The 27,318-nt window shown below is 35.5% G+C and overlaps 1 protein-coding gene across 11 annotated transcripts in view; it reads right to left on the reverse strand.

Moving 5' to 3' along the window:
* LOC149743925 (uncharacterized) overlaps positions 1-27,318 on the reverse strand; it is a 155,690-nt gene that overhangs the window by 58,194 nt on the left and 70,178 nt on the right. For 3 of the 11 annotated variants that reach the window (XR_016391650.1, XR_016391648.1, XR_016391649.1), the window contains 4 exons: positions 25,601-25,700; positions 21,986-22,129; positions 17,020-18,188; positions 503-4,722 (listed from right to left, as the gene is read on the reverse strand). The exons of 7 other annotated variants lie outside the window; for them this stretch is intronic. The gene's annotated coding sequence lies outside the window, so the exon portion shown is untranslated. Of the gene's footprint in view, positions 1-502; positions 4,723-17,019; positions 18,189-21,985; positions 22,130-25,600; positions 25,701-27,318 lie in introns of those variants that run through there. One more of the 11 variants, XR_016391651.1, reaches the window with a different exon arrangement.

The following is a 27,318-nucleotide window of genomic DNA, read 5'->3' on the forward strand; positions in this document are numbered from 1 at the left end:
TCTCACTGGGTGTAGGAACTCCTCCCCTCCACCAGCCGCCCCTCAGGGGTGCCAGTCCCAGAGGTCTGGCCTTTACTTTTGATCGCCCTTCCCTCCCTCCCACTCCTTCAGGACCTGCGTGGCTGGAGGGGCCCAGGTGGTGGGCAGGGGCAACCTGGCCATGCTCCCTTTTGATCTTCTTCCCTCCCAGTGGTCCTCCAATTTCCCCCTTCTGGCATGGGATCCCTTCCCTTCCCCCAGCCACCCCTCAGGGGGGCCAGTCCTGACTCGCCTCCACTTCTCCTCCTCCCTCACTCCCCCCATGCCCCACATCCTACCCAGTCACTGGGGGTTCCTCCCATCCCCTTAGGTGTCCGTGGACCCACCATTGCCTGGTAGGTGCCCTAGTTGTGAGGAGGCGCAAATTTTGTGTCCTCCTAGTACACCATCTTGACTCCACCCTTCTCGCATATCTACTTGATCAATCTGTCCTGCATGAAAAAAAATCACAACTCCATAAAAATCAAACTAACAGAAGAAGAAATTTATTAATATTGAATTAGAGTAAAATGGTTGAAACACCAGCTCCAGTTCCAGGGGTCAGGGATCACCAAGGCACGTGATGCTCTGGTGTTGAGGCCACGTGTGCATTTACTTGACAACCAACAGCTTTCAAGATCTTTCTGAACATCCCTTCTGCACCGTTCATCCGTAAGTCTACCAAACAACAAATTCCACTGCCCTACATGGGGCAAAAACCGTCTCTTCACACATTACATTTTAAGGCACAAATTATTCATTATAAACTGGAAGCCACTTTAAGAAATCTATCAAAAGATGGATTTTATGGTTGAAAATATGTCTGTGAATTTATATTAGGTCTCCAAAGTAATCAAAAAGAAAGAGGATGTCAAGTGAGTTCTCAAAGAAACAATTTTTCTTGTCATTCAAATTTTCAAAATTCATGTGTGTTCTTCTGAGCCAGTAAAATAAGTAAAGTGCATTCTCCTGTTCCATTTATGAAATCTCTTCCTCAAATTTTGACATAATGAATTAATTTAATTCATCCTCAAGGCAATTTCAAGGTTTTCACTGTAAATTCCTTAAAGCAGAACTCAAATTTCATGGATTTCTATAAAACAAGGACTTTTTTGGATCAAAATACTCCTAGAGCTATATACTAGTACAAAGCATTACACATTATTTGTTTACATACACTTTCAATCAGTGTCACTAAAGAACTTTGAAATCGTGGTTTCCATATTTCCCATTTTATTTAATTTTTCCACAGTTTCACTGTTTTTTTCCTGAGTGTGAATTTTACATAAATTTTATTGAAAAATTATTTTAAAAGGAATTTAGAAAGAATTCATTCATGCACCTCCCACTCCCAACTGTACAAAGAAAAAATTTTTTTCTCTTGATTTGATTCTAAGAAATGGAATGATAATCTTAAACTTTTCCTTTCAAATCCAGTCCTTGTGCAAATTCAAGCTCAATATATTTACAACATGAAGCAAGATATGAACTAACTTCACATTTTCAAAACAGATCATCTTTTCTGCATGGTTTTTTTCTCTGTAAGGATTTAGAGTTAGTACCCATGATCATTAAAAAATATATATATATACAAATTTTGTATATATATACAAATATATATATATTTGTATATATATATATTTGTATGTATATATATATGAAACTCAGCATTCTTATTCAAAAAAGTGTTCACACAAAAACCTGCCACTCAACTAGATGAGTTTTATAGGTCGCTTTTTTTTTTGACAACCTATTTATCCTACTATTTAAAATCCTTGAAGGAAGGCTTGCCATATATGATAGTGTATTTCAAAGGTCATGTAAGTTGCAATTTGTCATTCTTCATTTTGCAGGAAATGGTTCATGATGTAAACAACACATGAGCAATATATTAACATGTTTTGCTGTCTTTCAGTGTGAATAGATTTTTCTCTTAATTTTGATGACAGTCAAGGCAAACTATACATTGTTCTGGTCAACTATGGGTTGTAAAGAAGATATGTATTAAATTGTATATGTTGTTATGCTTTGGTATCTCTAATTGTTGTGCCTTGTTTGTTTGGTAGAGGTAGATTCTAAACTTCTAGAAAGAAACACACTTTTGATTATTCATTTATTCATTCTTTTAAATACTCATCAATTCTGTCAAAGTGCTTATATTAAATGCCTAATAAATTCAAGAAAGAAATGATTTAGGTAACAGATGATGAAAACTGTGGAATAGTTTCTACTTTTGTGAAACTCATGGAAAAGCAAGAGAAGCAAACAATCATGTGAATGTGAGTTTGTTTTGTATGTGTGCTGTCAGGATGGCCTGCTTGCCAGACACTTCTCTATTACCCTGTTTGTGGTGCTGACAGAGGAGGATTCCCATGCCGATTATATATTTCTCACCTTAGTGCCTCATATGAAGTAGAGAGGGCAGATCCTTCTTTGCGGGCTATGGTCAGACATGTGACTCAAGCTTAACCAAATGCACATTCACCCTTTCTATGTGGCTTTTCAAAGTGGGACATTTGGCTCAAGAATTGGGAGAGTTTTGTTTTGTTGTGTCATTACTATCATGACAGCAGTAATTGCCCTGGTAGCTCTAGCATGGCACCTGTGATCTTGGCAGAGGGACTGCTGGTGACATCTTGAATAGTATAAAGCTGCTGCATGTCCTTACCCTTAATTTCTGCTTTCCAGCATCCATGGACATGTGCCTTGTTATAATTTCAGTATTGCTGTCTCTCATTGATTCTATGAGGGTTTAATTTATATCTACTCCTAATGTATCTCCCTCTCCCACCTGCCAAAACACAAACAAACAAACACAGCTAGGGTCAGAAAGAACAGCTCAAATGTCCTTCACAGCTTAAAATAAAACTTATTGAACAATAGTTTATGTCCCCAAAGAGTGAAATTAAGATAAAAAGAACAGAATTTCTGTCCATGTGGGTACAGCATAACAGTCAAATGCACTTTGATTTCATATTTTTTTGACTTATTTTGTCTTTCATTAAAATATGTAAAACACTCAGAGTAGGGCTTGGTGAGTAGTAATCATGTCAGTATGAGCTATTTTATTATACAAAGGGGTGGAGCATAGAGGTTAAGAGCCCAGGTTATGGTTCTACACTGACTTTATTCATAAACTAGCTCTTCCATTTACACATCTGTGTGACCTTGGGCAAGTTACTTAACATCTCTGTGCCTGAGTTTCTTCATAGGTGAAATAAGGCTCATAATAGTATCATTCAAGACTGAGATTGATAATTCCAGCAATATTTATAGAAAAGTCTGGTCATATATTAAGCTCTCATGGAGTGTTATCTGTTTCTAGCTTCATCTAATTTCATGTCCATTTTTCCAATAAATCCACTGAAATTTAATAATTATGTTATATATATATATATATATACTCTCTCTTCTTAATAATGAAAGGATTTATAGCTTTTCGTGTTCTCTTTAAGGTTTAGTATATTTTATATACTTTGTTATGTTTGGTTCTGTAAGTACTTAATTTCTAAATAGGCATTGTAATTTTGCTTTCTTTCAGAGTAATTAGAGCTATTTAAATGAGTTCTATATTATAATTTCCTACTTGTTATTGTGTTATTAAGCTTATTAATTTCTCAAGTTATTGCACTGAGGCCAGAAACTGTGTTTTTTTTCTATTTTTAATAACTGATTAAAGTTTATTGCTTTGAGAACATAAATTTTGAACGTTTTTCAGATATTTGGGAGCTCTTTGCATGTCTATTTAGTCTAATTTTAAATTTCAGTATAAACCTATTAATTCAGACTTGTACTTATACTCTTCAAAATCGATATCATTTTTAAAGTTTTCTATGGACTTGCTTAAAATCATTTTGAGAGATGAGTCAAAGATTTCCACTTACATTATAAGACCAATATTAATCATCTTCTCATTATTCTAAAAGTGTTTGCTATTCATATATATTCTTCGTGGATCATGAATTTGTCCATTTTAATATTGATATTGCCCATCCTCCTTTTTTTTGGTTATTGTTGGTATTTATTTGTTTGCTTTTATCAAGTAAAGAAGGGTCTCTTCACTATTTGCCAGTCAAAATCTCTTCAGAACAGACAAGCTGTACTGGAAAGGAATAAAACCCAGGGTCATAGGCTTATTCCAAGTTTCAGAGAATAGTCATGTTCTCTCCAAGTATTCTTTTCTTTAATTGAAGTATATTTGATTTACGATATTGTGTTAGTTTCAGGTGTACAGCAAAGTGATTCGGTTATACATTTGTATGAATAAATTAATATATATTCTTTTTTCTCAGTTCTTTTCCATTATAGGTTAGTATATGATACTGAATATATTTCCCTATGCTAGACAGTAAATCCTTGTTGTTTATCTATTTTATATATGGTCTCTCCAAGTATTCATTTAAGCACATGCCTGGCAGCCATGCCCAGTCAGTCTCTCCTTGACCCAGATAGGAGTTTTCCAGATTGACATCACCAACAGGTTTGACTTTATTTATGGCTATGCATACTCAGTGAAAAGTGAAAATGCAGTGCTCCTTATTCAAAAATTCTTCAGAATTTCAAGATGGCAACAATAGAGCATTAAACCAAGTGTGTAGTCCTTCTGTCTGGGTCTGAGTGGATGCACTAGGTGCATGCCCATAAATCTGGCTCTTCTTGTACCTTCTTTTTCAATGGTAATGTTTCCATCTCCTACTTCAGCCACTTTGGGAGAAACATGGGGAAAAAAACGGGAATTAATTTTTTTCTTGCAATCACTGATTTTCAATTTTAACATACAATGGAATAAAATCCATGGAGCTAAAGACACAGTTGAAGTTCAACAGTCATAATAAACCACTAAGGTATTATATACTTCTGATTTTATAGTGTATACAGGATTATTTTTTGTAACGCATCTCCAGATTGAGGAATTTAAATACTTTAATAGTCAAAATTATGTTTGGGATTTAAAGAATATATTTAAGAATGCATAAAATTTGCCTTTTATCCTTATCTGTAATTTTATTCTATTTTTACTCTCAATATTAACCTACAAGGTTTTTCTTAGTTATATAATTTTTTACATTTTAGTAATGTGATATTCCTTATTGTTATTCATTTGAGTTTTATTCCAAAAACTCTGTTGTATCGATGACAATGATGGTGATTGATGATGGGGGAATAAAATGTACTTTATCCATGAATTATTTGTCTTAAGATTATCTATATGTAAACATCAATGACTCTAAGAGTTAGTTATGAAGTTCATAAATTAATCGTTTACTCATTATGTTATTTTGTTGATATAATTCTATTGATAAATGAATCTGTTGCAATTTCAAAGCTAGAAAAAATGTATTGCCACTTCTTCTCAATGTAAGTGTATTACTTAATTTTTAAATCCAAATGCATCATAATTCAGTTAATTGCAGAGACTTTTTGTTAAATTATCCCAACTTATCTTGCTCTTTGTATTTATAAGCTCTTTAATATTGCATGTATTCAAGATATCAAAGTAGCCTTAAAAGCTTATTACAAATGATAGCTTTTTTACTTAATCTGCTACTATGATACAAAGGGTGTTTTATTAAATATTCATTTTCTTCTATCAGCACTGATACTAGTAATTTAAGTTTGGCTATAGAGTAATCAATTAAAGTAAAGCATGCTGTGTGAACACTAAACCTAACACATTAATTTAGTCTATATTGACTACTCCTGCTGTCTTGCAAATCATTCCTATGGTTACAACACATTTATCAAAGTTTCTAATAGAAAAACATTCCATGATGGCAAGACCTATACTAAATAAATATAAGATTTATGGATAATAAAAATATTTAGATTTAATTTCGTAAATTAAGTGACATTTTCCTAATATCACGGAACACATACAATAAAAATGAGCTAAATACACTGAAATTTTGTTTAAATTATTGTGGAAAAATGACTGTGTAAGATTAATCATAGAAGGTGTACAAATGATTATACAAGAAGAGCATAAAATTTCATTAACTCTGTGATAAATTAAGGATAGTGAACAGGCAAGTGACTTCTTAGAGCTGGCATATAAGTGAAATTGTGTCCAAGTGTCACCTTGGTTGGAGCTTTTTCATATTCCTAGTAAGCAGGTGTCATTATTTCAACAGAATAAAAGGACAAGAAACTTTACAATGTTGTCTGAACTTTGGAATCACTATTGCAAATCCTTAAAATGATAGCATAAATGTGACTTTGATAAATGTACTTGTATTGTAGGGAAGTTAACTTTACCCTAAAGAGGTCTGGCCTTTGCCTTTGCTCTCAGGGAGATATATCCTTTGGAAGGTCATGCCTGACAGGAGCATCTTTGTATAGGGGTCTGACCACACCAGATTAAGGTAGGGGTTGACCAGGATAGAAAGACCAACAATGTGATACAGAGTAGGGCTTTGGGTCATACAATATCACTTGAAATGGAGACTGAGATCAACCAGGGGGCAAGTGGAACCCCAGTAGCGACTGAATACTGAAGCTGAATACTGGGGTGAGATTCCCTGGTTCATAGTGCTGAAACCTTAGGGTACTGTCGCACAAGGATACCAGGAAAGCAACACCTCCTGATTCCACAGAGAGTCAATCAAGTCCAGGAAGCACAGAGAGTCCAATAGGATACTATCAGAGAAACACGCCAAGACACATATTAATCAAACTATCAAAAATTAAATACAAAGAAAATATATTAAAAGCAGGAAGGGAAAAGCAACAAATAAGTACAAGGGAATCCCCAAAAGGTTAACAGCTGATCTTTCAGCAGAAACTCTGCAAGCCAGATGGGAGTGGTATGACATTTAAAGTGATGAAAGGGAAAAACATACAATGAAGATTACTCTACCCAGCAAGGATCTCATTCAGATTTGATAGAGAAATGAAAACCTTTACAGACAACCAAAAGCTAAGAGAATCCAGCAACAACAAACCAGCTTTACAAAAAATGTGAAAGGAACTTCTCTAGGCAAGAAACACAAGAGAAGGAAAATACCTACAATAACAAACCCAAAACAATTAAGAAACTGGTAATAGGAACATACATATCGATAACTACCTTAAATGTAAATGGTTTAGATGCTCCAACCAAAAGACTTAGACTGGCTGAATGTATACAAAAACAGGACCCATATATACGCTGTCTACAAGAGACCCACTTCAGACTGAGGGACACATACAGACTGAAAGGGAGGGGATGGAAAAAGATATTCCATGCAAATGGAAATCAAAAGAAAGCTGGAGTAGCAATTCTCATATCAGACAAAATAGACTTTAAAATAAAGACTATTACAAGAGAGAACGAAGGACACTACAAATGAGCAAGGGATGAATCTAACAGGAAGATATAAAAATTGTAAATATTTATGCACCCAACATAGGAGCACCTCAATACATAAGGCAAATGCAAACAGCCATAAAAGGGAAAATCGACAGTAACACAATAATAGTAGGGCACTTTAACACCCCACAGATGATCCAAAATGAAAATAAATAATGAAGGAAACACAAGCCTTAAATGATACAGTAAACAAGATGGACTTAATTCATATTTATAGGACATTCCATCCAGAAACCACAGAATACACTTTCTTCTCAAATGCTCATGGAACATTCTCCAGGATAGATATCTTGGGTCACAAATCAAGCATTTGTAAATTTAAGAAAATTGAAATCATATCAAGTATCTTTTCTAACCACAATGCTGTGAGACTAGATATCAATCACAGGAAAAAAATCTATAAAAAATACAAACACATGGAGGCTAAACAATACACAACTAAATAACCAAGAGATCACTGAAGAAATCAAAAAGGAAATCAAAAAATACCTAGAAACAAATGACAATGAAAACACGATGACCCAAAACCTATGGGATGTAGCAAAAGCAGCTCTAAGAGGGAAGTATATAGCGATACAATCCCACCACAAGAAAGAAGAAACATCTCAAATAAGAAACCTAACCTTACAACTAAAGAAATTAGAGAAAGAACAAAAAAACCCCCAAAGTTAGCAGAAGGAAAGAAATCATAAAGATCAAATCAGAAATAAATGAAAAAAAAATGAAGGAAACAATAGCAAAGATCAATAAAATGAAAACCTTGTTCTTTGTGAAGATAAACAAAATTGATAAACAATAGCCAGACTCATGAAGAAAAAAAGGGAAAAGATTCAAAATATAGAATTAGAAATGAAAAAGGAGAAGTAACAACTGACACTGCAGAAATATAAAGGATCATGAGAGATCACTAGAAGCTACTCTATGCCAATAAAATGGACAACCTGGAAGAAATGGACAAATTCTTAGAAAAGCACAACCTTCCGAGACTGAACCAGGAAGAAATAGAAAATATAAATAGACCAATCACAAATACTGAAATTGAAACTGTGATTAAAAATCTTCCAACAAACAAAAGCCCAAGACCAGATGGCTTCAGAGGCGAATTCTATCAAACATTTAGAGAAGAATTAACACCTGTCTTTCTCAAACTCTTCCAAAATATAGCAGAAGGAGGAACACTCCTAAACTCATTCTATGAGGCCACCATCACCCTGATACCAAAACCAAAGATTTCACAAAAAAAGAAAACTACAGGCCAATACCACTAAGAAATTTAGATGCAAAAATCCTCAACAAAATACTAGCAATCAGAATCCAACAGCATATTAAAAGGATCATAAAGCATGATCGAGTGGGGTGCAAGGATTCTGCAATATACGCAAATCAATCAATGTGATAAATCATATTAACAAAATGAAGGAGAAAAACCGTAGGATCATCTCAATAGATGCAGAAAAGCCTTTGACAAAATTCAACACCCATTTATGATAAAAACCCTGCAGAAAGTAGGCATAGAGGGAACCTACCTCAACATAATAAAGGCCATATATGAAAAACCCACAGCCAACATCGTTCTCAATGGTGAAAAACTGAAATCATTTCCACTAAGATCAGGAACAAGACAAGGTTGCCCACTCTCACCACTATTATTCAACATAGTTTTGGAAGTTTTCACCAGAGCAATGTAAGAAGAAAAAGAAATAAAAGGAATCCAAATTGGAAAAGAAGCAGTAAAACTGTCACTGTTTGCAGATGACATTATGCTATACACAGAGAATCCTAAAGATGCTACCAGAAAACTACTAGAGCTAATCAATGAATTTGGTAAAGTAGCAGGATACAAAATTAGTGCTCAGAAATCTCTTGCATTCCTATACACTAATGATATAAAATCTGAAAGTGAAATGAAGGAAACACTCCCATTTACCATTGCAACAAAAAGAATAAAATACCTAGGAAAAAACCTACCTAAGGAAACAAAAGAGCTGTATGCAGAAAACTATAAGACACTGATGAAAGAAATTAAAGATGATACAAACTGTTGGAGAGATAAACCATGTTCTTAGATTGGAAGAATCAACATTGCGAAAATGACTCTACTACCCAAAGCAATCTACAGATTCAATGCAATCCCTATCAAACTACCAATGGTGTTTTTCACAGAACTAGAACAAAAAATTTCACAATTTATATGGAAACACAAAAGACCCCAAAGAGCCAAAACAACCTTGAGAAAGAAAAATGGAGCTGGAGGAATCAGGCTCCCTTCTTCAGACTGCACTCAAAGTTACAGTAGTCAAGACAGTATGGTACTGGCACAAAAACAGAAATCAAGATCAATGGAACAGGATAGAAAGCCCAGAGGTGACCCACGCACATATGGTCACCTTATTTCTGATAAAGGAGGCAAGGATATACAACGGAGAAAAGACAGCCTCTTCAATAAGTAGTGCTGGGAAAACTGGACAGCTACATGTAAAAGAATGAAATTAGAAAACTACCTTAAACCACACACAAAAATAAACTCAAAGTGGATTAAAGACCTAAATGTAAGGCCAGACACTATAAAACCCTTAGAGGTAAACATAGGGAGAACAGTCTATGACATAAATCACAGCAAGATCCTTTTAGACCCACCTCCTAGAGTAATGGAAATAAAAAGAAAAATAAACAAATGGGACCTAATGAAACTTAAAATATTTTGCACAGCAAAAGAAACCATAAAGAAGATGAAAAGACAACCCCGAGAATGGGAGAAAATATGTGCAATTGAAGCAACTGACAAAGGAGTAATCTCCAAAATTTACAAGCAGCTCATGCAGCTCAATACCAATTAAACAAACAACCCAACCCCAAAATGGGAAGAAGACCTAAAGAGACATTTCTCCAAAGAAAATATACAGATTTCCAATAAACATATGAAAGGATGCTCAACATCACTAATCATTAGAGAAATGCAAATCAAAACTACAATGAGGTATCACTTCACACTGGTCAGAATGGCCATCATCAAAAAATCTACAAACAATAAATGCTGGAGAGGGTGTGGAGAAAAGGGAACCCTCTTGCACTGTTGGTGGGAATGTACATTGATACAGCCACTATGGGGAACAATATGGAGCTTCCTTAAAAAAGTAAAAATGGAACTACCATACGACCCAGCAATCCCACTACTGGGCATATACCCTGAGAAAACCATAATTCAGAAAGAGTCATGTACCACAATGTTCATTGCATCTCTATTTACAATAGCCAGGACATGGAAGCAACCTAAGTGTCCATCGACAGATGAATGGATAAAGATGTGGCACATATATACAATGGAATATTATTCAGCCATAAAAAGAAACAAAATTGAGTTGTTTGTAGTGAGGTGGATGGACCTAGAGACTGTCATACAGAGTAAAGTAAGTCAGAAGGAGAAAAACAAATACCATATGCTAACACATTTAGATGGAATCTAAAAAAATATATGGTTCTGAAGAACTCAGGGGCAGGACAGGAATAAAGACACAAACGTAGATAATGGACTTGAGGACATGGGGAGGGGGAAAGGGTAAGCTGGGACGAAGTGAGAGTGGCATGGACATATATACACCACCAAATATAAAATAGATAGCTAGTGGGGAAAGCAGCTGCATAGCACAGGGACATCAGCTCGGTGCTTTGTGTCCACCTAGAGGGCTGGGATAGGGAGGGTGGGAAGGAGACTCAAGGAGGAGGAGATATGGGGATAAATGTATATGTATAGCTGATTCACTTTGTTATAAAGGAGAAACTAACACACCTTTGTAAGCAATTATACTCCAATAAAGATGTTAAAAAGAAAAAAACAAACAAAAAAAGAAACATCCTCACAGATGCACCCAGAGTAATGTTTGACCAAATATCTGGCCACCCTGTGGCCCAGTCAAGTTGAGGCATAAAATAAACCATCACACCTTCCATAAAACTCATTTCTTTGAAAAACAATTAGCAGAACAGGAATGTTTTTGAAACCCATATACACTGGCAGAAATATATAATAATAATTTATTCTAGTGACAAGACCAGTGATATTCTCAGGATGGAAGCTATTCAAAATAGTTAACTTGTTACCAGGTAGATAGTAAGTCTCAAGAAATTATGTAATTTTGGAGCTTGGTTTTGGTCTCTTTTTCTTACAGGTTGGACATTTGGCAGTAGCAGTAGCTAGATTAGCCTTAGTTAGTTAGTGAGAATCCACGCTGTTGGCCTCTCTCTCTGCCATCATGACCACTCCATCCTCTAAACAGTGTCTCATGAAGGCCTTCATAGTACTAACTATTTGAAGAGATTAACATGCTATCCTGAAAGCAATGGATTCATGTGCTGCGCTCTGCAATGTTTAGATAGTCCGAGATCCCTTTGGACTACATTATAGCAGAGGAAAAGGAATTACAGCTCAACAGCAAAATTTGCAAGTGTTTATTACACATTTGAAGTGAGCAAAAACTCTCCCTGATCCTCTTTTCTTACTGAAATAGAAAAGAATGCATATGCCAAAACAATGTCCATATACCAGAACCTGAGGCTCTATCTGTTCTAACAAAGTTACCACATCCATCGTGGCAACTTCAATCAGGGCAACTACTGGGTTGAGCTTGCAGCGGTCTACAGTCACCTTCCAGGATCCATCTGGTTTTTGCAAGATCATTGCTAGGTAACTTAACTGGGGATGTGATAAGGACCACCATCCTTGGCATCTCTTAGAAACTCATAGCTGATATAAATCTCCTAAACTCTATATAATACATATATGATACAATTTTTATTTATATATTTTTACTTACTTTCTCATGACAGGAACAGTTTCAGAGGCTTCCATGTGGCTTTCCCTATTTTGGTAGTTATCTACAACCAAGGACCCAATCTGGAAGTTGTACTAACTTCCAAGTATGTTAATACCAATTAAACATTCAGGGCCCAGGGAAATGACCATCAGGTGGTCTATGTAAGTGATTTACTACCTGTCTCCCATATGCCCCCATACATATAGGAAGGCCACAATAATGTTTCAAAGTATTCGTACTTCAATATCACAGAAACCCTATAACCTATACCAACAGTGCTAAAAATGAGTAATCCCCATCTCCCAATTTATAGTCAAATGAGTAAATGGCCATAATTTTCTTGAGGAAAAATGCAGCAAATCATTGCTTTGTATACATGCTATGGTACTGCAATTGTTCCACTTGGAACCACTGTTTAGTGGGCTCTGATTCTGAACAATGGTCCCCAGTCTGAAACCTATGCAAGGAATCATGACATATTTATTAGGGTGGCTATCCTCAGACGCCCAATCACCAAACCTTGATTTCTTCTGCTGGTTCAAGCTGAGTAGTGACTTTGTCAGCCACCAATCTATTTTGCCCCTAGGGAGGTCATATTCTATTAACCATCCTTGTAAGTCCCTGTGTATCTGGTTCCCAGGGCTATTACTCCAACTTTGCTAGTGATCACAACATATGTGGTTAAGTACCACCTGGTTACTGACAGTTAACTGCTGCCACCTAGACTCTACTATTTTAAAGTCCATTCATGGACATTGTTTTCAGCTAGATAAATTCTGTAACAGTATTTTCTATCTCCAGCCCTAAAATGAAGAGTAGAGACATTACTGAATTTTTTTTTTTTTTTTTTCCTGTACACGGGCCTCTCACTGTTGTGGCCTCTCCCGTTGTGGAGCACAGGCTCCGGACACAGGCCCAGCGGCCATGGCTCACGGGCCCAGCTGCTCCGCGGCATGTGGGATCCTCCCAGACCGGGGCACGAACCCGCGTCCCTTGCATCGGCAGGCGGACTCTCAACTACTGCGCCACCAGGGAAGCCCCTGAACTTTTTAATGATGCTGCTTCCTGTCTCACCAGGCCATTCATATGGTCTTGATAAATTTTGTGTCCTTGGGCCTTCCCAAGGAACATAACCATCATGCTTATCTTCTGACTGTACATATTACATCCATTCTAGCATGTCTACTTCTCTGAACTTTTTAATTTCTTTATCCATCATCTGACATTGCAGTTCATGCATTTCAATTTTGCTCAGCTTGGCCACTGTGTGTACCATGCCATGTACTGGGAGCCACCTTATTAGTTTGTACAATCTCCTGAGGTTCTTTCCCGGACACTAAATCCTTTATCTCCAAAGAATATTCTCAGGTAAATAAATTCTTCCCTTTCCAATTCTATGTTCCAGTCCCTCTGATAAAGAATCTTCTAACACAGTGCCACTCATCCATCCCAGATGGCTACTGATACATGTCAGATAGATTTACAGCATCTTTAAATTACACTACTTTGTTTATGAAGCCAAGTGCATCCTCAGTTGCTTGATATTGTGACTTAAAACCTAGGTATAAGCCAAGTGGCCAGGAGGGAAAGTGAGGGCAGATCTTGAGTGGTATATCTGCTGCCTTTCAGGATTATTGAGATGACTGCTCTTAGCAAAAAGGAATGGAACACTTCTGCAGGCTTAGAAGGTTCAGAAGTGTCAGAGGAATCAAAATCTTCAGGAGCAATCATCCGCATGTCTAGATTCTGTGTGTTAAAGCTTCAGATTTTCCCAATGGGGGCAACGCCCTTGGTATAACAAATCTGCCAAGTTTAACCTCCTTTGAAGTTAGTCGCACAGACTAATAAATCTCAGGCCTCATGTTTGGCTTTCTCTGCACTCCTGTTGCAAAACGAGGGCTTCTTGGCCTCTACCAAGGAGTCCCTTTGGCTTTCACATCTCATTTTTAATTCATTCTTATTTTCTTTATCATTCTATTATCATTCTGTAGAGAAATTATAGCCCATAAGAGTGTGACAGAGAGGGCACTGGAATTATAGAAATTGAGGAAGGTATTAATGGTCTCCTTGCTCCTGGATGAATTCATGTCCATGTTCATAAGAGTGCACTCTCACTTGTGAATCCCATCATATCACTTCCTTTCCCAAAGCTCTTCAGGATAAACCATATATATATATAACAAGACTGTATTATCTATTCCCCACCAAAATAGTAAACTCATTTCCTGTTGCTCCCTTTTGTGGCATTTTAAATTCTCAAAAAATATGGAAATATAGAGAAGATCAATAATTATCAACATACGTCCAATCGTGTTTTGGCTCTGCCCAAAACACGATTACTTTAAGGTCACTTTAGGATTACTTCAGAGTTACTTTAACCCCTGAATAGTATAGATGAAATTCCTAAACATAGGATTTTTCATCGGGGAAAAAATAGCATAAGGACTAAAAAAATACAAAATAAGACAAAAGCTTTTCCAGCTATCCACCCACAAATTTAACAATAAACCCTTTATATTAAAATATCTAGTCAGTGTATATATCTGCATGATGTATCATAATTTATTTCCAAAGTTGTTTTATTGAAATCAGAATCCCAACAGGGCTCAGAATATTGATAGCTTGGTTGATTATTCTCTTGTCTTTAAATCTATACGTTGTCCCTCTCTCTTTTTTCCATGAAGTTTATTCTTCCTTGTGGGTGGTCATTTGCCTTGTAGAGTTAACAAAATTTTGCATTTTTCTGTGTGTATTCCTGTTTTATTTTTAACATACTTCTCCGATTTTCATGTTTTTCTTTTTTAACAAATTAGTGATTGGGAACTACAGTTTTGATTCAGATTTGATTGGTAAGAGCTCTTCATAGTTGATGTGCTACACTTATTTCTTCACATTAGGGAGCACATAATATCTGGTTGTCTCAAGTTTTATGTTCTTAAAATTAATCACTAGGTTCATTCACTTAAAATCCCCCTCGATATGTTATGATTCTTAAACACTAATACATTTAGATGTACTGTTTTCTCTATGGTTTTGAGTGCCCACAGCATACTTTACTTATATAGCATTATAATAATTATTTTAAAGAAATAAAGCAATTAACAAGGATTAATGTGCAAGAATGCTTATTATAGAATGTTTGGGGATAGAAGAAATTAGAAACACATTTAATATCAAGTAATAAAGACACAGATAAATTATGTGGTACTTGCATAAGATGGAATGTTTTGTAGGTATTAACATGCTTTCAAAAAATATTTAATAACATGGAAAATGTTCTTAATGTAATGCTACATCAAAAAGTGCTGAAGACACAGATTGTTCCTTAAAAAAATACAAAAGCTTATCAAATGTAATTTCAAGAGCAAAGAAATAATATGTAATTTTAACTTCCTAGTGTTTCTGAGCGTCTGTAAATATACTAAATTTTAATTTAGGATAATGGATAATAAGAACCAATATTACTAAATATCAACAAACTGATTTGTAATTATATATGGCTGAATAAAGTTGTTTCTTTTGCCCTTTTCTCAGTAATTTGGTGCCAACAACAAAAGTAAAAATTAATGAAAAATATTTTAAGTGCATCTTCAGTAAGAATAAAAAATATTTTTTTACCTCTCAAAAGAAGATTTTGTTAGCATAAGGAAACATGACCAAACTGAGGAAGAACTGTGAGATCCTAAGATTAACAATACAGACCTCAATAACACAAAACAAAGTTCTAAAATTAGGTGACTATCCTTGTGTTTCCTGAATTAAAGTTTGGGAAAAGGAGCAGGGTTTCTTCAGGAGAATTAATGAGTGCTAAGAAAACACATCGAAACCAAATTGTATGGATAAGGTTTTCTCGTATAGAATTGCTGGCATAGCAACCAAGTGAGGACAACTTGAAATCCCCATAAGAATGACAAATAAATTATGAAGAATCCAGAATATGTGCTATGAAGGTATTTTGAAAAAGTTATAAATCTATAAACAGACATGAAATAGTCTCTAAATCTTACCATCAAATAGAAAGCAAAATCCAAAACAATACAGAATATTAGTCCAATGTTTATATTTCCATCAATTTGAATAGTTTACATTTAACAAATTTCATGAATTAAACATAGACAAAACATTCATATTATTTTTATTTAAAATTTTGTTTTGTTGAACACTGGTTAGTTTGAGCATTTCATTGTATTTATCACATTTTTTACATTTGCTTTCCTGAATTTCTTCTTCCTGGCATTTATTCAATATAATATTTACCTTTATTTTTTAATGAAATCTCTTCCCCCTATATTGATTATTTTGCATTGCAGAAGTTATTTCTCTATTTTGAGATTTGTTTAAACTTTTTGAAGCTTTTGGTGTTTAACCAAATCATTATGTCTGCTTTTATTGTGTAGCTCAGAGTTTGTTATCTCCTGTATTATTCCAGTAATTTTATGCTCTACATATTTAAGTCCTTATTCCATCTGAATTTTATTTTGATTTGTATTTTAAAATCTATATAAGGAGACCAACCATCTGCTAACTAAAATGTACGTATGTATTTTGCATTATCATATCATGGTATCTGTGCCCTATAGAAATCTCTGAATAAAGCATACTACTGTAGTTGAGGGGATGGGCGGGGGGACAGCGTGTCCTTAAAGAGAATAACTTACCATCAAGAGAAGAGCAGGTCCTTCGAGAGAAAACAGAAACCTAACAGAAAATGTTAACTTGCTGGACAAGAGAAAACACATTTCAAGTTTCTCCTTAACCACTATTCTACAGAATGCCAAGCACTTGAGAGTATTCACTTTTGACAGTAGGGGATAGAGTGTATTAAATAATTTTGATACTCACTAGCTGATCCCATGAAGATGGGCTGCTGCTTCGGTTGCTTTGGAAAACCATAAATATCTATTTAAAACTCAGTTTGTGAACATCTGCGGTTATGTTAATCAAATATTTTATCAACGTTTCTTCATGCATTCTCAGTTCCATGAGGTGAAAACGTGCTTCATTTTTCCCCCCTCAGTCCACCATTCACCAGAGGAAAGTTCTCCTTCGTTTGCAGCATTATGTTTTTATCAGATCAAATATTGGGCAATTATCAGCTTCATCTTGACTTGTGTCTTCAGAAATGTTGAAAGGACTCTGAAACTAGTAACTGATAAATAACTATGTCACTTTCTGGATTAAAAAAAATCTTGTAATTTGTAAAAGTGACTGTTTCATGAAGTTACAATTTTCTGTAGATTGGATTTTATTTTCCACCTTCTTTCACTTAACTCTTTTCTCATCACACCTAGTTTCTATTATTTTCTTCTGAATTCTGAGAAAAATTGAGTATGTATGTATGCCGAGTATGTATTTCATTGCATTGATTTTCTAAGGAATATAACTTGCTGCTTACTGCTATCACAATGATTTTAAATTTGATAATTCTGTTTTTAATCAGGAATAATAATTTCTTTATAATCTCTAGAATAATAAAGAGGCAATGATAGCTTTGAATCAGGTCGAAAATGGAGTGGTGGCTAGACTCTGGGCTTCTGGGGTTCTAGGTATGTCCCAACCACATCTGGGGCTTCCCATGTCTAGAGGTGCCTCAAGCAAGGAGGGCTTAGCTCACACTTGGAAGGCCCCTATTTACTTTGTCATGTTCCCCAGGGTGGGAGTCAGCTTGCTGAACGCCTTCCTGTTTGCACCAGAGAAAACATAAGAACCCAAGTTTTTGTCTATCCCCATCTCTGCATCAGGTTCAAGCCCTTTTCCTAGAGATACGGTAACCATTCTTTATTCCATAACCCTCATTTGAAGCCACTTCTGACCTGCAATGAAGATGAATAAAGAAAACCTGGACCATTGTTCTACATCATGGACCACAGCTCAGATTTGGACTATTCTTGCACATGGACCAGTAAAATGTATAGGACCTTAAGCCCATGTTCTTTATTTGCATCAAATGATGACCAGTAGACTGATTTTCCATCACTTTTCTTGTAGCAGGAGATGAATTAAATAAATAACTTAGGTAAAAAAAGAAAAGGAGAGAAAAAAAGGTAAAGTTAAGAGGAAGACCATGTATCACTCCCCCTTTTCTTGTTGCCCTAGATTCCATCCTTCCGAGCAAGGAATCATAACATTTATATACACACACACACACACATATATATAACATACACAGGCACATACATATACACGTTATTTATGTTTTGTGCAAATAAACATTCTGCACACTATATAAAAGACAAAAATTGATCAGTTACAATTAAAGTTCCCACTACTCAGCACTGTGCAAAGAGAAAATTGGAAAAATCAGTTCGAGATTAGTTCTCACTTTGATGCAATGGTCTCAGCAGAGGTGGATCTAGAGGAAGTATAAGGTGGCAGGTCTTCTATGATGAATGGCTTATTAGAGGAGAGTATGAATTGGTAATAAAAAACATGGGATTTCAGTTCACAATACTGATATAATTTGTGAGGTGAAAATAGCTAAGAATTTTTCAAAAATAATGACAGACACCAAACCATAGATCAAGGACTCAGAGGAGTCCAAGTGGGATAAATAATAAAAAAAACTTTCACCTGGCATGTTGTGTTCAAACTACAGAAAATCAAAGAAAAAATCTTGAAACACACACACAGAAAAACACCACCTTACCTATGAAGAAAGAAGTATAAGATTTATAGCAGACTTCTTGTCATCAACAATGCAAGCAAAAAGAGAGTGGAGAGAAATATTTAAAATGTTGAAATAAAGGAATCACCAAGCTAGAATTCTGTATTAAGGAAAATTGTTCCTCAAAAAGGAAGGAGAAATTAAAGACTTTCTCAAATGAACAAAAATGAGGAATTTTTCACCAGTAGATCTGCCTTTCAAAAAATGTTTAAAGAGGTTTAATTTTTTTAAACTTTAGAGAAAGAAAATGATGCAGGTTAGAAACTGAGATCTACATAAAGGAATGAGGGGCATTAGAGAGGGAACACATAAAGGTAAAATAAACCCTTTTATTTTTCTTTTTCTTACTTGATTTAATATATAAGTGTTCAAACTAACAACAGCAACAATATATTGGATGAGTATAGCTTATTGATAAGTGAAATGAGTGACATCAATGTTAGAAGGGATGAATATGAAATATTTTAAGGTACCTACACACTCATAAAATAATATAGACCTATTTAGAAGTGGACTTGTAAATACACGTTGTAAATACATGTTGCCATCCTGAGGGCAACCACTAAAATCATTTTTTAAAAAGAAGTATAACTGATTTGTTAAGAAATGAGAGAAAACAGAATCATATAAAATGCCTAATTAAACCAGATAAGGCAGAAAAGGGGTAGAATAATAAAAAATAAGAAGTGCAATGAATAGAGAACAGTACAGAAAGGGGAGAGATTAATCCAACTATACACATAATCACTTTAAATGTGAATGGATTAAATGCAACTATAAAAATTAAAAACAGAAAATGACAGAGGGGATTAAAAAAACAACTGACTATATGTTGTCTGCAAGAAACCCACTTTAAAAAGAAAGACATAGATTATAAGTAAAGTGATGAAGAAAACTATACCACACTAACACTAATGAAGGGAAAGCTGAAGTAGCTATATTAATGTCAGGCAAAGCAGACTTCAAACAAGGAAAATTATCAGGGATAGAGAGAGGCATTACATAACGATAAGGGGGTCAATTTTCTAAGAAGACTTAATCCTTAATGTGTACGTGCATAACAGCAAAGTACCAAAATAAGTGAGGCAAAAACAGATAGAATGGCAAGATGCAATAAACAGCTCTATTATTATAGTTGGAGACCTCAACAGACCTCTATCAGTAATTGACAGATTCTGCTTACAGAAAATCAGTGAGCATACAGTTGAACTGAACCACCATCATTATCAACTGTATCTAATTGACATTTATAAAATACTTATCCAACAGCAGAAGATTACAGTCATCCCTTGGTATCTGAGGGGGATTGGTCCCAGGAGCCCCTGCATATACCAAAATCTGCTGATGCTCAAGTCCCTCATATAAAATGTAGTAGTAAAATGAATGGAAATTTCAATCCAAGTTGATTGAATCCACAGATGCGAAACCCAAGAATTTGAAGGGCTAATTAAAATCACAATAAATACATTAAACGTAAGATTTAATTTCGCTAAATAGACAATTATTATTATTTATTTATGACATACCCAATTTAACAGGACATAGGAAGTCTGCAGTATAAGTGACAGAAAGAATCTAAGGGGAGAATACTGATCAAAAAGAAATGGATTTAGTTATAATAATATCAGAAAAAGAAGTCAAAAATACTATCAGGGATTAAAAGATATTTACTATGATAAAATGTATGAATCATTAAGACCTAGTAACTCCAGCTTCTCAAGCTTCTATAAATATAGCAACTCAGTCTTCACAAGGGAAAATTGAAAATCCACAAACTGGGAAATGTTCTCACACTTCTTTCACTTAATGCTATGTCAAAAAATATTTATAGATATAGATAGGTAGATGACAGATAGATGAATGAATGGATGTGTGTGTGTGTGTGTGTGCACGTGCACATGCATATGTGTATCTTATAAGAGTCTTGAATCAGCAACTGAATTATTGAATCTGACACTGACCTGGGGTAACATTCAGACACTTCAAAAACATCTAGATAAGTGGTCTGAGGTATCAATAACATCTATTAAACAGAAATGATACCCTCTCAAGTTGTTAGCATGAGAGATATGGAGGTCAGGTGATAAACTGAGTTCTGACCCAAGCCCAACTCACAGGGCGCTCACTGGTTCATAATGAAATTTGTGGATATTTATCCCGTTCCTGATATATAAGTGGAAAAAACACAGTTAGTGATAGAACACCCCTTGTCTTGCTTTTCAAATTTGTGTAGGAAAGCCAAATGAAACTGAACTGAACTTGTCTCCCATTCCAACAAGCTTGAAATCAACAGCAATACTGCATTTCTGGAATTATTGAAGAGATGTATATTACTGTCAAAGATATGGAAAATGTAGTAGCTGTGATTCCTAGATATCCCCATTTAATTTGCTTACATGGCTTTAGCACAACAGTGATGGATCATGGCACATAAACATGGACTCCTGTATATTTAACAGGTGATAGCCTGATTTTGAATTGAAACTGCTATGTCTACATATGATACCCTGACTAAAAAAGCTTATCATAGACATTACCATTGGAGATTTAGGTGTGCATCTATTGGTTTGGAAAATAATAAATTTTCAATCTCCATTAAGTGTGTGTGTGTCTATGTGTGTGTGTTTATATGGTAAGGACCAAGGACGATAGTTCCACCTTCACGGTTTTATATAAGTATTATATCAACTCTCTTGCTTTCTACATAATACTGTATATAGGGCATTTATGATCTCAATAATCCATAGAAGATACCAGTAATTTGCTATATTGATTACATCAGAGTGCTCATTTAACCCCTTTGGGCCCCCACGGGAGTGGAGGAAGGCTGGACAGAGAGGGAGAAGGGGCCATTGAAGGTACAGTATTTACTATGGGATTTAACTCCTCAAAGGCCTCCCAGTAGCTTCAGATCTGCTCAAGAATCCTTCATGTCCTGCTGGTTTGCAGCGAGTGGCTCACAGCTTCAAGGCCTCCTCTGCCAGATGGAGAACCATTTCAAACATCCTGCCTCTATTTTGTACTGTAGCAATGCAGACAGGAGACCTGACCCCATTTTCAGGTTCTAAAGAGAAATTCTAAGTACCTGAAAGACTGAGGAACATGGTGGCTTTTATTTAAGATATGGAGATAGAGAGCACATACCTGGACTTGGACCTGCAGCAGCACCAAATTGCACCCAGAGTTCCCTTTATTTTCTCTCACATCTCTGTTTCTCCTTTTCTCTCTGCTGGATTAGCCACGGGGACTCCAAGTTCTTCATTGTGTGGTCCTGGTACCAAGATTCTCCTGGGAATTATAACGCTATTCACCTTCTACATCGAGCACTTCTTATTTTTTCCCCAGCAACATAAGTCATCCTTAAGAGGGGTCAGGATGCTAGCTCTTAAATATATTTTAGTCATCCCTTTGTACATTAAATTCTCTTTCTTGGAGACTGCTCCTGACATGGTGTTCACCGTGCTCTCAGCTGGACTCCTGAAGTTCTGCCCTGCCTTCCCCACCAGGTACAGTTCAGGAACTGCCTAGCTCAGGGTGATAGGTTATCTTCTAGTTGCTTTATTCCTTTCCGTTTTACATTTAGAGAGTATAATTGGAATACATAAACTTCTCTGTGACCACAGCCTTATTTGCAACCCACAGGTTTTGTTATGGCATATTTTCATTATCATTCAATTAATAAAATTCTAATTCCCATTGCGACTTTATCTTTGACCTACATAATGATCAGAAGTATGTTTTTAATATCCAACTATTTGGTAAAATATTGGTTATATAGGTTTAAATTTCTTGCTTATTCAGAGCCTTGTTTTATAACCAGAATACAGTCAATTTTATAAATGTGCCATGTGCACCTAAAAATTTCTGCATAATATATATATTCCATCATTGTTGGTGCAGTGTTTTATGTAAATTTAGGCCAAAGTTTTTAATGATGGTATTCAGATCTTCTATAATCTGCTGATTTGTTGTTGTGGTTCTATGTTACTGATCTAGGTAATTTAGATTTTTCTATTTCTACTTAGATTTTTGGAATTTCCCTTCATATATTGCATTGAAGTTTAGACTTATAATATATTCCTTGTAAAGTAACAGTGGGTTTTATTATCCTGCCTTATCGCCAGTGATACTTTTTGCTTTCAAATCTATGTTAACATTAACAAATCTTCTTCAATTTTACTTATTGTTGTTATGACATAATTTTTGAATCCTTTCATTTTCAATCTGACTCTTGTCTCTTGTAGGTGGCATAGAATTAGGTTTTTGGTTTGTTTCAATAATCCTTGTCCTTTAATTTCAGTATTTACAGTTAATGTATTTTCTTACAGACCGTTTACTCCTTGTTTACTATTTGTCCCACCTTGTTATGTTCCTTTTGCTCTTCTTTCTTCCTCTGAGATTTCTTCAAATTCCATTTTCCCTTGTATTAGCTTCTTATTTTTACATAAGTAGCAGTTACACATGTACCATGACTTATTAGCTCTTTTACTGCTTCTCAAGCAATGCTGAGATCTTAAATTTCTTTTACTACTTTTTCCTCTTCCTTTTGTTTTAATGCATTCTAATTTTTGATATATTTTATTATTACTCTTTTTTGCTGTTAGATTTTATTTAGGTTTATCCACTTATTTATCCTTTCTGTTATACATAATTCTTTATAAAGTCCTTATTTTCATCTGTGATAATCTTCCTTCTGCCTGCAGGTCTCCCTTTAGAATTTAATTCAGTCAGTTCTGATGAGATCTTTCCCAATACTTTATACTTTATTATGGCTTGTTATTTTAAATTATTTATATTAGTTGTTTTGCTTTATCATTGTTTAATATAAAGGCTATACAATTTTTACCAAGCTCCATTTAGATCCCCTCTAGTTTATTCTAGTATAGCATACAAGTATCATTTAATAAGTGTGCCATGAAGTGAAAACAGTAAGCAGTAGTACCTAACTATATAAGCAGCATATTAATATTCACAACTAGACAATGTGTTCTAGAGTCGAAGGGGGCAGAACCCAGAAGATACCCTTAGCCTACTGATTAGGTAAATATTCAATTTAAGATGATATATTCCCTAGACCACACAAAAAATAGATACCAGTGTAATAATAAGATTTGAGGTCTGTAATTTTATCTAGCAATGTAGCCCTTAAGGCAGCAATCGCTGGTGTTTCATGAATTAATTGCCTACCGTGGAGCTTTTCAACATAGAATACAAATTAATCCCACACACCTTACTATTATAAAATTTACTTACATTTTTCATGACACATGCAGAATCTAAAGATTTATAAATATGGAGTAGATAATGCTTTCCATTTAAATTTGGCATCAAGCTATCGCTCTGAGCCCAAAATAACAATGCAGACAACGCTGGTTTAAAAAAAATCCCAGATTTACTTAATTTTGGCTGTTTGTTCCTTTGCCTAAGTGTTTGGTTTTTTCTTTGTTTTTAATCTTACTCTATAAAGCCAAGCCAAAGTTCTTTATTCGAAGAATCAGATTTTTTGACTGATGGTGAAGCAGATGGATCACAAAATTAGGAGGTGGGACAACTGGATATTTCTGATTACAACTCTTTTACAGATTTGTTTGCTTGAGTATGGTTTTTTGCTTCTTATTTGAGCTAGAGTTTCCTCATCACTAGAATGAAGGTTTTCATTAAATATTTCTGAGTGTTCTTTTGAGCATCATGTGAATTTGTGATCCTGTCTAACTTGTTGCAGAAAAAATTTAAATGTATATAATCTTAGAAGTATTTATACTAGTTATGAATTCAAACAAAGTAGGGATTTTAAACGCTGAATTATCCTGATTTTATGCCATGCTGCCACTAATAAACCAACAGCAAGTTCCTTGACAGTGATTCTCTATTATGGGATATTGATATATTTTGGGATTTGGAGGTTGGATTGACCTCCCCCTGTTTACAAGACACAACTTTCTGATTTGCCACCTGCTATGTCTCCTATTCATCTTTTTGTAAGACTTTGTAAACATTAAGCAAAACCCTCATGGTACAGAATTTCCCACAAGTGGCCCACATTTGAACAGTAGGATTCAACTGAGGCTTGAAGATGGGCCACACACAACACACCCTGCTGACATGTTCCTCTACCCACGTCCCTCCTTTTCTCACTGCCTGGTAATTGAAGTGTATTTTTGTCAGTGGTGTCAAAGCCTGTCTCCTAGGCTGTCTTATTATTTTTAAATCCCCGACAAGTCCACCACAGTGATCCAGCTCCTTGCACTTTATAGGTGCTCAAGATGTACTGGCCAAGCCAACACGTCTCTCTCAGTTTCTCTAGACTTGCAGGTCCTTAACTGCAGACCCTAGGGTGACTGGGAGACACAGCAGCTGGCCTGGAAGAAACTGTGCATAAACCACAGATTTTTACTTTTGCAGCTTTGTGCATTAATTCTGGATAAGCACATGATAGAATGTCATATGTCTGAATTTTTTCAGGTGTAGTGATGGTGGGAAAGAGGCTGGTAATAGCTATTGCAGACCACACTGCATTACAAAAAATCTGATAAATCCAAGCAATTCAATTCAAAATGGTCAATTAAGGGAAAAATGCAGTCATTTAACTTGATAATTCTACATGATACATTAAGTCTCTCACAGGCTCCACCACAATGAAAGCGAAAAGAGTTGAACGAAGGTAGAGGAAGATTTTCTTTAAGGTCCACTACTTGATTTCTTTTAGCTCCTAAATATGTGGGAAGCAGTAAAGCATGGTGCTCAGGCCATGGTACTCACCTGGTCTTGGAGTTGGGCAGTGTAATTTGTGCACTGGCTGAACAGATGGATAACTGATCATAGGCAAATTCTTAACTTTTCTCTTCCTCAGTGTCTTCATCTGTAAAATGGGGATATTATTGGTACTTACTTCTTAAAAGCTTTGTGAGGATTAACTACACTAATCCATGGACAAGAGACATGTTGTCTAAATAACAGGTGCCCAATAAGTTACAGTGATTGTGTTGTTGTTGATAATGCCCATGACAACAATGATGGCATGTGTCTATTTTTATCATTATAGTGTGATTACACGTCATATGTGTTGTATCTCCTTGTTCTGAGATTAACATAGCCTCTTTTAGAAACCACCAAAAGGCTCAACAGTATTGGTGAGAAACATCTGTGAGCAACAAACATTCAGACACAAACATTCAATTAAGACGACCGCTTCCAGAAGCAGTCTCTGAAGCATGTCTGATCTAGAAGGGATGCCCCCATGCACTTCCTGCTGGGAGAGAATCTTCTATTGTCGCCAGTCAGGATCATTCCCTGTTGGTTTAAATTAACCTGAAAGATCCTCAGCAGTTTAGGTATGTTTAGCTCAACATCGCAGATTGTTTATACCTGTGATGCAGGCACGTCAAAACAACAACCACTGAGCCACTGGCTTAGGGTTTCCAGCTGAAGCTACGGCGGTTCTTTTCTGTAAGCACAGGAAATCAGCCAAGCTCAGTTTGCTTAAGACATTCAGGTAAACCGTTTGCTTTGTCAGAGCACTCTCTCCCAGGAACGACCAAGATATTCTGAATCATTTACTTCTTTCCCATTTGCCATTCTTTTCATGAGGTGGATTCCCCAATCGTAAACACAAAGAAAGTGTTGAATCAGAAGCAGCCAGAAGTGATTGGTGATAACTGGGATTTAATGGCTCAATCTCAAATCTAGTTTCAGTTGTGTTTCACCAGAAAATTTTCAGATTCTTGCTATGAGAGTTTGGCAGAAGACAATAAAAATCATGATTTCCTCACTTTTTTCTGATGTTTTGCTATGGCACTAAATAATATGTTCAGTATTCCCCTGGAAATATATAAAGCACATTACGTGGTGTGTTCATCATTTGCCTCTGACTAAAATGTCCAAATGACTGAGAATTAATGAAAATCATTATGGATAGGAGCAAAGGATGTGTACCAACATGTTCACTAAAGCATTGTCTACAATTGTGAAAATGAAAACATATATTATAAACTGTATAACAATAGGCATGAAGTATTTACTACTACATGGACTACTATGAAACCATTAAAATAATGATGTAGAAACAAAAAAATGTGAAAAACGGGTTTTAAAATAAAACAGTAACACACTAATATTAGATTATTTAGTTATTATTCTGGGTCCAACCAGAAGAAAAACAAACAGTAATTTGAGCATGGAAAGTGTAATGAAAAAACTATTAATTATGAAAGAGGATTAGAGTAAGGAAGGAATGGCCAGCGACAAGTAAAGAGAACGCCAAAACACACAGTTAGCAGAAATAAGGAGAGCCGCTAACCCTCCAGTTGAAAAGAAGACCTCCTCCTCCCTGCCCACAGGACTGAGGTCCAGACCCGGTTGAAAAGAGCATGACTGTGGCTCACTGGATGGTAAAGAAGCTGCTGTGGTGTCTCATGGTGGAACTTTCTGGAAATATGCCCTCTGTAAGTTGCTGGAAATCCACATTCTAGGGTTCCAGT

Source organism: Delphinapterus leucas, unplaced genomic scaffold (assembly GCF_059928025.1).
Source record: "Delphinapterus leucas isolate spDelLeu-1000000601 "Yukka" unplaced genomic scaffold, BTC_Dleu_Yukka2 spDelLeu_asBTCV2_sq52, whole genome shotgun sequence".
In the NCBI taxonomy this organism is placed as follows: domain Eukaryota; kingdom Metazoa; phylum Chordata; class Mammalia; order Artiodactyla; family Monodontidae; genus Delphinapterus; species Delphinapterus leucas.